General features: G+C 39.7%; 1 long non-coding RNA gene across 1 annotated transcript in view; it reads left to right on the top strand.

Annotated features, from left to right (window-relative positions):
• LOC140598384 (uncharacterized) overlaps positions 1-14,165 on the top strand; it is a 386,651-nt gene that overhangs the window by 357,298 nt on the left and 15,188 nt on the right. The window contains exon 4 of the long non-coding RNA XR_012000783.1: positions 12,070-12,155. This is a non-coding gene — a long non-coding RNA (uncharacterized lncRNA). The remainder of the gene's footprint in view (positions 1-12,069; positions 12,156-14,165) is intronic.

Raw genomic sequence — 14,165 nt, forward strand, 5'->3', positions numbered from 1 at the left:
TAATATTTTCCTGACCCATCTCTACCATACCTTTATTTCCTACCTTCTTTATCATTCGCTTTTAAACTAGTGTCTTAAAAACATCTTGTATCTAGATTTTATTTTATCGACTCTGGAAGTCTCTCTGTCTCTAGTCTTAAGAGTTTGCTGCTTACATGATTTATTATTACTTATGTATTTGTTCTCTTGAAATCGTGGCTTTTCACCCTTTTGTTCTTGCTTTCTGGGGGATAATAAGCTTTGCTTGTTTCTTTTTTTCCCTCCCTCCTGCTTTGAAAGTTGGATATTCCAAGCTTATTTTTTTACTGATAAACTATAATTAAGTTATTGGTTTTTAAAAAATAATTTTATTATTTTTTAAAGATTTTATTTATTTATTCATGAGAGACACAGAGAGAGGCAGAGACACAGGCAGAGGGAGAAGCAGGCTCCATGCAGGGAGCCTGACTTGGGGCTCGATCCTGGAACTCCAGGATGAGGCCCTAGGCCAAAGGTGGCACTAAACCGCTGAGCCACCTGGGCTGCCCAAGTTATTGTTTTTTTAGATGTGTTAGAATAAATCAGTATTTTTATTTTCTGGCTGAATAAGATAAAATTTCAGTATATTCTAAACCTCCCTTTAAATTAGCATCTTTCTTAATGCCCAAGTTGTTACTTATTTTTTCTTACTTTATAATGAATGCTATTAACTATACTAAACATACTAGCTCTCGTTTAATCATAATTATTTCCCCTTATTTACAAATATTAATAGTAATAACATGTTTATTGTATTCATAGTCATTACTGCTAAAGATTTACCACCCTGAATTGTCAATGTCCTGGTTCATCTTTTTCTTGCATCCCACACTTTCTTTTTAGTATATTTTTATCTCACGGAAGTAATTTTAAAGTAGTTCCTTGAATGAGGCCCTGTGGGTAGTAAATGTTATAATGTCTAGGATGTCTGCTAATATATCTGTTTTAATCTCATCTGAAGTGATAGTTTGGTTTGTTTTTAAATTCTAGGCTTATGGCAAATTTTGCTCAAATTTTCAAACATATTAATTTGATTATTTTCAGACATACATAGTTGCTGATGGTGGGTCTGTTGCTAAATTTATTGTCATTCCTTGGGAATAATCTTTCTTTTCTCTAGTGGTTTTTATGTTTTTTTTTTCTTTATCCATGATATTCTATAAATTCCCTACAGTGTCTCTAAGTGTAGGCTTATTTTTAATTCTACCAAGCATTCAATGTGTCTTTTCAATTTAAATTCCTGTTTTTGTCATATCTGAAATGTTCTCAACTGTTTCTCATCAAGTATTATCTACCAACCATTCTTTCTGGGCTCTACTTTCAAAACTCTTATCAGAAGTAGGTGCACCTCTCTCCCTGTTTCTCCTACTAAGTATAGCTATAAAGTCCTGGCTGTCACATATAAAACAAACAGCAGGAAGATGAAAGGTGGTGAGAAGAAGACAGACTGTTTAGAGACTGCGGTACCTTAGACAACATGGTAGTGAATCCTGTGGGCTTTATGTTTACTATGTACATCCCTGACTGGGTGCTCAAGGAGCCTGCAACCCGGAAACACCTAGGGTGTAAGCAAAAAACCCTGAGAAAAGTTGACTCTTTCTATCCAAAAGTCTAGGAAAAGAAACCTAGCAAAACAGAAAGCTTACAGAAAGTAACACCCTACTGCAGCCAGACAGCATAAAATCTGTGATCCAACCCCTATCTCTCCCCGCACAGGCTTAGGGAGGAGTCTAGACACCCATTTTTGCCTGACTAGATTTAGATCTTTCCTAGGCCCCACCCACCAGGGTGATAGCAGAGAAGGCTGAGTGGGAAGCCAGGACTTATAACCCAGAGTGAGTAACAAGGAAATTCCCACCTCTGTGATATCAGTGGAGATCACTGGAGAGCCTAGACTCCCCCTACCACCTAATGGTGGTCTCAGATGGGGCTTAGTGGAGACCCAGGTTTTCTGCAACCTTTCAGAGGTAACAAAATATTCCCACCACTGCAGTGTCAGTGGAAGTGATGTGGGGAGTCTGAACTCTTACCCCTTCCTAGCAGTAATGAGAACCCCCACCCTCTGAAGGCCCAGCAGGAAACCTAGACACCAAACCTGACCTGGCAGTAATAACAAGGTGGTGAGCCTCCCCCACTTAGGCAGCATTAGAAAATCTCTGCCAAACAAAAGATTTAGGTAAAATCTAGAGTCACAAAACATAATACCCTAAATTTCTAGGGTATATTCGAAAATCATTCATCATATCAGGAATGAGGGAACCCTCAATTTGAGTGAGAAAAGAGAATCAACAGATGCCAACACTGGGGTGATACAGATATTAAAATTTATCTGACAAGGATTTTAAAGCAGTCATCATATAAATGCTATGAATGAGCAATTACAAAGAAACTTGACACAAATGAAAGAAGAGAAAGTCTCATAAGATAAATAGAAGATCTAAAGAAGAACCAAAAGGAAATTTTTAATTGAAATATACAAAACTAAAACAAAAAACTTAATGAATGAGCTCAGCAGAAGACTGAAGAGGACAAAGGAAAAAAAAGAGTAACTTGTAGAACAATAGAAACCATCCAATCTGAATAGAGAGAAATGGATTGGAGGGAAAAAAAAGAGAGAGAGAGAGAGCATGAGACCTCAGGAACTAGAACAAAAGATCTAACATTTGTGCAATCCCAGTCCAAAGAATGGAGAGAAGATAGGACTGAAAAAATATTTGAAAAATTAAAGAAAATTTCCCACATTTAGAAAAACAAAACCCCATAAATCTGTAGATTCAAGAATCCCACAAAATTTAGAATAAACTCGAGTGAATCCATGCCAAGATACATAATAATCAATCTTCTGAAAACTAATGGCAAAAAGAAATAATCCTGAAAGCAGCAAGAAATGGCAATTTACCTATAGGGGAAAACTATTTGGATGGCAGTGATTTTAGATCAGCTAAATCATCAAGGTCAAAAGCAACACTGATAAGTTAGGTTGACAGTATGTACCCTTGATATAATGTGATGAAATGACACTTTACATCTGTGGATTTCTACCTAAAATTCACAATTCCAGTCTAATCATGAGAAAAAGAAAAAAAATCACAATTTGGGGACATTCTATAAAATACCTGACCATTACTTCTCAAAACCATTAAGGTCATCAAAAATAAGGAAAATCTGAAACACTGTCATAGCCAAGAGGAGCCTAAAGACACATGACAACTAATGTAATGTAGTATCCTGTATGAGATCCAGGACAGAAAAAAGACATTAGATAAAAACTAAAAATATATAAATAAACATGGACTTAATTAACAATAATGTATTGATATTAATTAATTACACAAAATATACCATACCAATTTAAGATGTTAATAATAGGAGAAAATGAATATGGGGTAGATGGGAACTCTCCTGTACTACTTTGCAAATTTTCTGTAACTCCAGAACCATTCTAAAAAATAAAGTTTATTTAAAAAAACAAGTAAATTATTTAAATATACCAGTTAAAAGACAATTTGGCAGAATGGATTAAAAACATAACTCAAGTATATGCTGTCTACAAAAAAAACCTCATTTCAAATACAGGTTTCCCCCACTATCAAAAGTAGAGGATTCCTATGAAAACTTTTGTAAGCAGAAAGGTATAAAGCAAAACATAATTCCTTCTTTCTGAAAGTTCACAGTACACCATTTTTTTAAATGAAAGATCTACATTAATGCAGTATTGGCTTTTTTCATAAAAGCAAAATTTCTCTTCAAATTCCTCTCACTTAGTGAAAACATGTACCAATGTAGATCTTTCATTAAAAGAGAAATGGTGTAATGTGAACTTTTGGAAAGCAGGGGATAGTTGTATATAGATTTAGGAAAACTGAAAGTAAAAAATTGGAAAAAATATATACCATGCAAATATTAATCCAAAGAAAGCAGATGTGGCCATTTTATTATCAGAATAAGTAGACTACAGAGCAAAGAAAATGATGAAGGGTAAAGAGACATTCACACAAGTATATGCACATATTGTACCAATGTTTAATTTCCTAGTTTTGGTATTATATTAAAATAATATATAAGATGTACCATTGGAGGAAACTGGGTAAAGGGCATATGGGACCTCAGTTTACTATTTTTGTGAATTTCTGTGAATCTACTTTTTAAAAAATAGAATGTTTTAAAAGTATCATTTATTGGAGCATCTCATTCTATTTTTCAGGTTTCTTGACTTTTTTTATTGGTTCCATTTCTCATTTCTTTTTATTCTTTTAGGGGAAATTTCCTCTGCTCTATCTTCTAATTCTCTCTTTAGCTGTATCATTTTTTTTTTTACCTGTGAATTTAGACTTTTTATTTATTTTATTTTATTTTTCAGTTTTATTGAGAACTGACTGACATGCAACACTGTATAAATTTTAAGTTGTACAGCATGATGGTTTCATTTACATCTATTGTGAAATGATTACCACAATGAGTTCAGCTAACATGTCTCATATAGATACAATAAAAACAAAAAAAAAAAAAAAAGGAGGGGAGAATCCTCCTTGTAATGAGAACTCTTAGGACTAACACTCTTAACTTCCTATATGTCACACAGCAGTGCAAACTATAGTCATTCTGTTGTACATTACATCCCTAGTGCTTATCTTATAACTGGAAATCTGTACCTTTGACCACCTGCCTCCAATTCCCTCTTCCCCATCCTTCACCTCTGTTAACCACCCACTCTTTTCCTATGAGTTAGGTTTTTTGTTGTTTTGTTCATTTTATTTTGTCTTAGATTCCACATATAAGTGAGATCATATAGTATTTGTTTTTCTCTGTCTGACTTAACTCACTTAGGTTGTATAATGCCTCCAGGGTGTATCCATGCTAGTGCAATCAGTAGGAATTCCTCATTTTTAAGGGCTGAATAATATTTCATTTCACAATTTCATTATCCATTCATCCACTCCACTGATGGGCATATTTTTATTCCTCTGACATAGTCAGAGGAGCAATGTTCTCTGTCCCATCCTCCAGGTCACTGATTCTTTCTTCAGCACAGTCAAGTCTATTTTTGAAACTCTGCCTTGAATATTTTAGTTCAGTTATTGTATTTTTCGCTCTAGGATTTCTGTTTTTTTATTTGTTTTTGATGGTTGCTCTTTTGTTTTTGTTTTTGTATTTTTTAGATTTTATTTATTTATTCATGAGAGACACAGGGTGGCGGGGGGAGAGGCAGAGACACAGGCAGAGGGAGAAGCAGGGTCCATGCAGGGAGCCCGACATGGAACTTGATCCCGGGTCTCTAGGATCACACCCCGGGCTGAAGGTGGCCCTAAACCTCTGAGCCACCCGAGCTGTCCCAGCTGTTTTCTTCTGAACTCCTTTGAAGTTATTTTGAATTTCTCCATTTGTTCATGCATTGTTTTCCTAATTTTGTTTAGTTGTCTATGTTTTCTTGTAGCTCACTAATCTTCCTTATGAGGATTATCTGAATTCTTTGTCTGACAGTTCACAAACCTCATTTCCTTGGGGTTAGTTATTAGACCTTTATTAGTTTTCATTGCTGGTATCCTATTTGCTCAGAATTCTAGGATCCTTGATTCTGTATGTTAGTATTTGTGCATTTGAGCAATAGGGCTCCTCTCTACTAGGCTCCACAGGTTTGCTTTATCAAAAGTAGTTTTCCACCAGTCTGCTCAGTTTGGGTTTTGGGGTATGTCTGCTGGTACTATCCTAGGGCAGGTGGGGTTAGCTAAAATGGCCTTTTTGGAGTGAGGCAACTAACTGTTGGGGTTGTTCTACTGTTGAGAATAGCTGGATAGGACTGCTGCCTTGGTTCCCTATCCACGTGAGACTGTAGGATAGGCTTCTGGTTGTCTGGACTCAGAGGCCTGGCTTACTAGATGGTTGGGACTGTGGACTATATTCAGTAGTAAATGGAGCCATGAATTTGCTTCCCTGCCCTAACACAGCAGCAGGTTAGGACCCCGGGCCTATAGAGCTGGTTGTCTGTGGACCTGAATCAGGCCAGAGTGTACACATAGTTCCCTGGTCAGATGACAGCACTGGTTTTGCTCTGCAGGCAGGGAAGCCTCTGAGTTCCTCTGTTCAAGGGACACTATCCATCAGGCTGTTGAATGGGCTCTGCTGCTTCCCGGATGCTCTGGTCCGACAGGCTGAAGGCTGTCTTCAGCGATGAGCAGGGCTACGAATTAGATCCCCTGTCTCCCTCCTAGTGGGAGAAGCAGCTCTGAAACTGGCAAGGCTCTTGGTTGTCTTAACTCAAGCTGATCTACACCCCGAGTTCCCTGACTGAACAAGGCCAAGCTTTGTTCTGCAAGCTATCAGCTCTGACTGCCCGCCTTTTGGCTCAAGTGCTGCTGGGCTTCCAAGAGTTGTCTTTAGCTTTTCTGATTAGATGAGAAGATGCTCCCCAGCAGCTGGGACTAGGTATCAAATCCCTTGTCTGGCTGGGACGGGGAGGGGCTGCTCCAGGCTACTCCCAGTTTCCCAAACAGGCTCTCCAGTTGGGAGGAGCAGGGAGCCTCAGCCTTGGCTGTGAGCTAATCACCCACCCTGCCTGTACATATCATGGGAACATTCTACACCTGGTCGTGGCTTCGCTCTGGCGGTGGTCAGCTGTTCCCACTCACCTTTCCCTTCGGGCAGCACCAGAGCCTGCTGCCTCCAGGAGCTGCCCTGGCAACTCTGCGGGAGCAGAAGACACTCCCCACAGTAAGGGAGCTGTGATGCAGCTCCTTGCCTGGGCTGGGGCACACCCGGCTCTAGTATTAGTAAAATCCCTTGTTTGGGGATCTGAATCAGGTGGATCTGCCCCTCACCAAGTTTCCCCGTCAAAGTGTGCCCCCAATTTGGCTCTGCAGATGAGCAAAGCCACTGGTGGCACTTACTGCTTGGGCACTACAGGTATAAACTTGGTCTGCCGAGACCAGTGTCCTGGTTGTTGCAAGCCTTTTCCGGTTTCTCTGTCACCATCAAATGCCCTGTGGTTGACCCATACGGATTCCCATGTGATCCCTGGGGTAAGAGTAAGGGCTCTTGCAAAGCAAGCCACAAGGCAGTGGCGGGGCCGGGGAGGCCTGGTTGTTTCCCATGGGTTGTTTTCCCAATGGGAGGAACAGAAGGCTGAGGGGAGACCTCTTCGCGTGGTGTTGCCTCTGCCTGCTTGGGGAAGAGACATTGTAGTGAATGTGCAGCTGCTTCTGCTCCCTCATGAGAGGGAGCCAAGGGAGGAACGACCTAATGTCGCCACCTTGATGACCGAGATTTTTTTAAACTGGCTACATTGTTGTCTCCTTTTCTCTTTGGTTCTTTTTCAAGTCTACCTAACCGCATATACATGTTTCATAACCTCACTATTCTAATGTATCTCTCTTATCTGTAATTCCCAAGGAGTAAATTTTTCCTTCTGCTGCTCATTGTCTCTCAGCGATTGTGGAATTCCCCATTTTCTGGGCTTGCTTTGTTCCACATGTGGCCTAGCTGTGTGGCCCGCTCTTGAGGGGGTTCTGTAGTTGTTACGTAATTAGGCTCTACAGTTTTCTAATTAATGTCTCTGCTCTTTACAGTCCCACACCACATGGCTCAAAATCAAGCCTAGCTCCTAAACATGCATTTCCATCTATCACAGATTATTATTTATATTTGTGGGCCAAGGTGGGCCGCTAGCTTTAAGCTTCAACCCAGCCAGAGGATAGATATATTCCAGTTCCCTTTTATGGAAGTCAGCTTGTTCTTGGCTCCCAACTTTAGAGTGATTCCACTTTCACTTCCCTTTATATACAGTTTGCATTTTAAACATTATCACCATGTGGTTGTTAAAACTCCACTCCTCAGATTTTCCTTCATAAGTCATTTGACTTCTAGTTACTACTATGGATTTTTTTCTTAAGGTATCTGGTACCTAAAGGTTTCCCTTTTTAGCATTCAAGATCAGCTATATATTTTTGAAAAAAAAGTAAGTTTTATTTGTTATTTCTAAACACTTGGAACAGAAGACAAAGATGTTTAATATATTCTTAATATCACTGGTTTACCCCAGAATGCTTCTAGATTTACCTTCTACCATGTATTCCTGGGTTTACCTAAGGGTCTCTTTCCTCTTTTAAGGTGGGAACCAGAGTTTATCAAACTTTGTATCCTGATGACACCTATAATATTTTCTGGTCCAGAGTAAATCCTTGTTGAATAAATGCATTAATTAAGGGATTAAATGACTGGACAAGCATTATCTGGCCACTCCCTACTTTTGATGAATACCTCTGTTTAGACATAAAGCTCATGTAAGATTTATTATCGTGAGATATCTGAGATTCTGTTAATCAACTTGTCCAAGACTACAGAGGGAAAGACCTGAATAAAAACAATACAACCAACCATTCACCGAGTTATTAATTCTATTCACTCACAGGTTTATACCATGGTTCACACTGGCTCCATGTTTCCTACCTGACAGCAGTCTAGAGAATATTGTCCATACCTACTGATGTCAGGAAGGGACCTCCAGCCTCAGGAAGAACCACTGAAAAAATAAAGGAAAGTGGAAAACAACAAAATGAAGAATTAATTCTGTTGATCTTTAGTGGTTGTGAAATATAATTTGAGCAAATATCCATCCATATGCTATATTCCCTATGATCTGCTTTTCTCCTCTCATTCATTTTCAGGAATTGTACTAAAAACCCAAGAATTTGTTTTTTTGACAGCATGCTGTGATCCTCATCCCCTTCAGTCATTTTATTATATAAAATAATTCTTAGTTGGCTCAAGACTGTTCTGGCCTGTACAAGGCTGTCCTCACCTGACTCAGGTCCTTTCCAGCCTCATCTGCCACTATAAAATATACTCTGTTCTCACATCTGACTTCTCAGAATTGGCTGAACAATCAGGCATCCTTCATGTCCCTGTCCTCAAGCATTTCCCTCTGAAAAAAAGAGATGGTTTTCCCCTTGTCTGCCTGACAAATACACACCCAGATTTCCAAGCCAGTTTCTAAGCCTATCCTTTGTTGCCTCCTTCTTAGGCAATGTTAAATATTCCTTAGAAATCCTCCCATTTGGTCTTTATTAACACCTCTAGTTTAACAATTATAATATGAAATAACTTAATGGGTCTTTCTTGGGCAGTCAAATAGAAATTTTTAGAGACAGACATTTTTATGGTAATGCTTGGCACCTCATAACAACCTCACAATATTTGGTAAAATAAAAGTATTTCCAAAAATCTGTGTGCATAAAGGCATTCTCTCTGTGGAATCTGACCCTCTAAATGAATTAGTGACTGGCCTAGGTTGAGAGCTCAGCAGCAGATTCCCTCAGTTTGCTAGGGCCCGTCTGTTCTTCCATTAGGACTCTTGATTGCCTTATGCCTGCCTGTACCTGCCCATTTCTGCCTTAGCTGACCACTGAGTACCAGGCCCATCAGCAGAATGACCATATTATCTGTCACAGAATAAAAAGAAGCCCTGCGAATAATTATGCCAAGCAGATAGGTATAAACTGAGATTGTCCTGAGCAACCTGGGACATATGACCACTGCCTATTGACTGCTTAACCTCATATGTTTTGCCAGAGATTTACAGCCCAGTATTTTTCTAACTGAAGCTTATGTTCTTTTTATAATAGTAACCACCACTTACAGTACAACCATTAGAGACTAGACTCTATAATAAACTACTTCTTTTTGACAGATGAGGAAATTAAGGCTGCAGACTAAGTGATTTGGCCAAGACCACCCAGCTATGAATTAGTAGATACAGGATTTGAACGTGGGTCTGTCTTGACCCCAAGACATCTTTCCTTTTCACCGTGCAGTCCTGATTTTATACCACACCAAAGGCTCATATAAATTCCATGGCTGTAGGCAATTTTTCCTGTGTAAAATCTCCCTTAACATAAGTGAAGCATTTGCTAGGACTTGGAAACATTTGGAGGATTGAAAATTTTCTTTGTTATGGTAAGACTTAACGTGAACAGTTTAGATTTTCATTTCTCATCATGCCACTTCCTAGGAGCTCCACACCTGTCTCTCTCTCTCTCTCTCTCTGCCATCCAGTCTCCTTTAATCCTTTATCCACTTTTCCCCCTCTCATTATAACAAGTCCTTTGCGTGACTGAGATTCCACAAATTTCTTATTCAGAGAAACAAGCTTAGGTGTTGGTTCAGCTCTTCGGTATGTTAACATACGGAGCTCCCAGCAATTTGACACTCCACACCTGATGAACTAGAGGTTGAGCCAATTGTCGTTGTTACGTTTCCCTAGGTTATTATAAGGTTTAACACGTGCAGGTGAGAGTGCACCTCCAGGGATAAGACCAGTTTTTCCAAGGGTTAGAGAACCCTGGGCTTAGTCTACATTAATCCACTTACTACTCTTCCAGGCAGTGCCAGGGCTTCCCTTCAACAGGGAAAAAGCTCAGGGGCCTGACTCAGTGGCCACAAATTCCAGGTGTGATGTGGTGAATGTCTGCGATAAGAGACAATAAAAGTGGTAGGAACTGTGAAAAATCTCTTGTACGGGAGGTGAAAGGGGAGAGATTAACTCAGTAAGTTGTCAGCTCATTTTCTTACTGTGCTATCATGAGCTTTAACTAAAAATAAAAAAAAAAAATCTGTTTGATCTCCTGTATTGGAGATGTATTTCAAGGCCCGTATCTGTCACTGAAATCTACAAAGTGTGCTTCAGCTATAAATCTCTATCCTTGAATGTACACATGCAATTATCTTAGAGAGATCTGGCTTCCATAAAAATGACAATTGTCATTCCTGGTCTTGCTTTCCTTCTTATAAATATAATGTTTGTGTTTAAAAAATAACCTTCAATTGATAGGTAACAGAGAAATTTATGCCATTATCATATTAAATGTCATATCCTTAAACATCTTTTAGTCGACAGGAAAAAAAAAAAAAAAAAAAAGACGATCCTTATACTTGCACTTTATTTCTTCCAGTGGGACAGCACTAAAAAGTCATCAGTGAAATTACTTTACAAATTAAATGTTGTGAGATTCCGTGGGTTAGAAACAGTTTGGATTTGTATGCATCCTGACTGTGATGTTGCTTCTAATTATGAATACAACACTGGTTTGAGACAGCAAGCCATTTCCTCCAGGCTGCCATGCTATTGTCCAAAAATTGTATAAACTCTGTCACTGCCAGCCGCTGTTTTCCAAAGCACCCCAAGTTCTTACTGTTTAATGCCTGTGCTCTGTATTTGAGAACCGATGGTGCCTTCAAATATAAAAGCTTACACTAAAAATAAGCTTAAGCAAAATCAAATGTGAGTCAGTATGGTAAGAACAAATAGTCATGACAGGCTCTCAGGAGTTTTTCACTCATGTAAGTCAGCCCGTCATTCTGTGGGGCAGGGATGTGCCTGCCATATTCTGTGGCACATGGTAGGTATTAATAAACATTTGTTAAGGAGCTAATACTATTATGAGAGTAATAATGTGGGATCCCTGGGTGGCGCAGCGGTTTGGCGCCTGCCTTTGGCCCAGGGCGCGATCCTGGAGACCCGGGATCGAATCCCACGTCAGGCTCCCGGTGCATGGAGCCTGCTTCTCCCTCTGCCTGTGTCTCTGTCTCTCTCTCTCTCCCTGTGACTATCATAAATAAATAAAAATTAAAAAAAAAAAAGAAAAAAAATTTAAAAAAAAGAGAGAGTAATAATGTTAGATAACATACATTGAGTGCTTACAAGACACAGGAAGCTATTCTTACAGTTGCATGGACATCATCTTGGTTTCTTTTCTCATTAAGACATCATGAGATAGATTTTACAAATGCGATACTTGGAGCAAAGAGAAGTGTAATAACCAGCCCAAAGCCTCAGGTGAGGTAGAGGGTAGAGCAAGCACACAGAAGTCCAAAGCTCACGGTCTCCGTTACTCCACGATGCTGAATGCAGTTTTGATGTTTCTATGTGAACTAGCTTCCAGCTTAATAAGTTTTGTTCCAGTGGTAAAGGTAAAATAATAAGTGTTTGAAGTTGATATTCAGCGTCAAACTCAGTATAACGTCTTTGCCATACTTTATCTCACTTCGATCTTTCACCAGCTCAGAGGTTGCTGTTACTGTGCTGATGATACTGATGAAGTAATGAACTGTCGAAGAAGTCAAGTACTGGCCCCAGGTCATATCACGTAAGTCCCAAACAAAGGGTCTGATGTATATAGAGATATACCTTATATATAATATGCATAATAAAAGAATTTATACATAATATATAATTATAAATAATAACACTAAAATATTAAATCTAAAATTATATGTGTTAGGATTTATTTTAAGGAATTGTCTCATTGCTATTATGGGGCTGGCAAGTCCAAAACCTTTGAGGCAGGCAGGCAGGCAGGCTGGAGACTCCACAGGAGCTGATACTGCAATCTTGAGGCTTAGGCAATAGTACTGATTGTGATGACATACCTTCATGTCCCCTAAGTATCCCACCAAAACACATTCAAAGGAGACTCCTCAGAGACACACATGGGGGGTTTTCAAACTCTGTGTAGTCTGTGCTACCCTAGACTTGGGCAAAAAGAGGCTTTGAGCCAAGGTCCTGCACTTCAGAACACCTTCCCTTGGTACTCATAACCTTCTGCATGAATTACAGCCTGGGGTGTGTGGGGCTGATGGAAATGTCCCATCAGGATTCTATTCCTGCTGTCTAGACTATGGCCTATGTACCCCAGACTCTGAATTTCTTTGCTCTAATGGCTTGAAGCAAATAGTCCTCTCCCCCAAGCTTTACCCTCCAAGGATATAACACATGCAAGTTTGCAGAGACTGTGGTCAGGGTTTCAGGTGGTGGGCTTGGTGCCCACAGAATCCACATGAAGTCCTACTTAGAGATAGAACTGAGAATGGTAAGAAAAGGTGAGCAGACTAGAGGCTGAATACCAGAGGCAGAGGGCCAGGAGTTGGCCTAATCTCATCCCAGAATTTCCACCACAAACTCAGGAGTCCAAGAATCTAGATTTTAACATGTTCTTGATCATTATGAATATATATTTGACAAAGTAGGAGGGAGAGGAGGGATAGAGGGGGAGGGAGAGGAATAAGCAGACTCTGTGTTGAGCATGGAGCTCTATGCAGGGCTTGATTCCAGGACTCTGAGGTCATGACCTGAGCCAAAATCAAGAGTCAGACACTCAACCAGCTGAGCCACCCAGGTGCCCCGATAGAAGATGTTTTATTTGATGATTATTTAGTTTCATTTAAAATATGTAGATGTGTGGTCTCCATTTATACTTTTGTCCTGGACTCCACAAATTTCAAGGTTGGGTTTCACCTTAAGACCCTTAATGGGGGATCCCTGGGTGGCTCAGTGGTTTAGCGCCTGCCTTCGGCCCAGGGCGTGATCCTGGAGTCCCGGGATCAAGTCCCACGTCGGGCTCCCTGCATGGAGCCTGCTTCTCCCTCTGCCTGTGTCTCTGCCTCTCTCTCTATCTCTCTGTGTCTCTCATGAATAAATAAGTAAAATCTTTAAAAAAAAAAAAAAGACTCTTAATGATCCCTTAGGCTTACCTGAGAGATGAAGAGCCTGAGTACATAGGATTCAGGCTTCCCAGTCCCATCTTCAGTCAGAATAGTGCTTTCTCGTGTCAGATTTCATTGGAAAATAATAATTCTGCTGGCTTAAGGTAAATGTTTAAAAAACACAAGCAATTATAATATTAATATTTAAAGTGACTTTAGAAGTCTTCTACTAAAACTCTCTGATCTTACTAATGAGAAAACCAAGAATCATAGATGAGAGAACTCCAGAGACTTTGCCTAGTGCCCTTTGCTATCTTGGTTATGTCTTGGCTTTGTTAGGCTCGTGGAGGATGCAGTCTAGGCTGGAAATACAGCAGAGTTAAGTTTGCTTTCAGATAACTAACAAACCTTTTCAGATACCCCTGACTTCTGTTGCTCAGTTTTCTAGGGTTCTCTCTCTCTCCCCTTGCACCGATATTTATTGAAATGTAGACACAAGGCTCAACCATTTAGTAAGCATAAAAATTGTATGGTACTGCTCCCAAGGGCAATGGCATTTTGAGCCTGTTTTCTAGTTGTAAAATGAAATATTTCATAGTCAGCAAATTAGGGAGGCATTTTGGTATATGTTAGACTTAAAGCAGGAGGAGCTTTAGGATTTGGGATCTCACACA

Source organism: Vulpes vulpes, chromosome 3 (assembly GCF_048418805.1).
Source record: "Vulpes vulpes isolate BD-2025 chromosome 3, VulVul3, whole genome shotgun sequence".
Lineage (NCBI taxonomy): Eukaryota > Metazoa > Chordata > Mammalia > Carnivora > Canidae > Vulpes > Vulpes vulpes.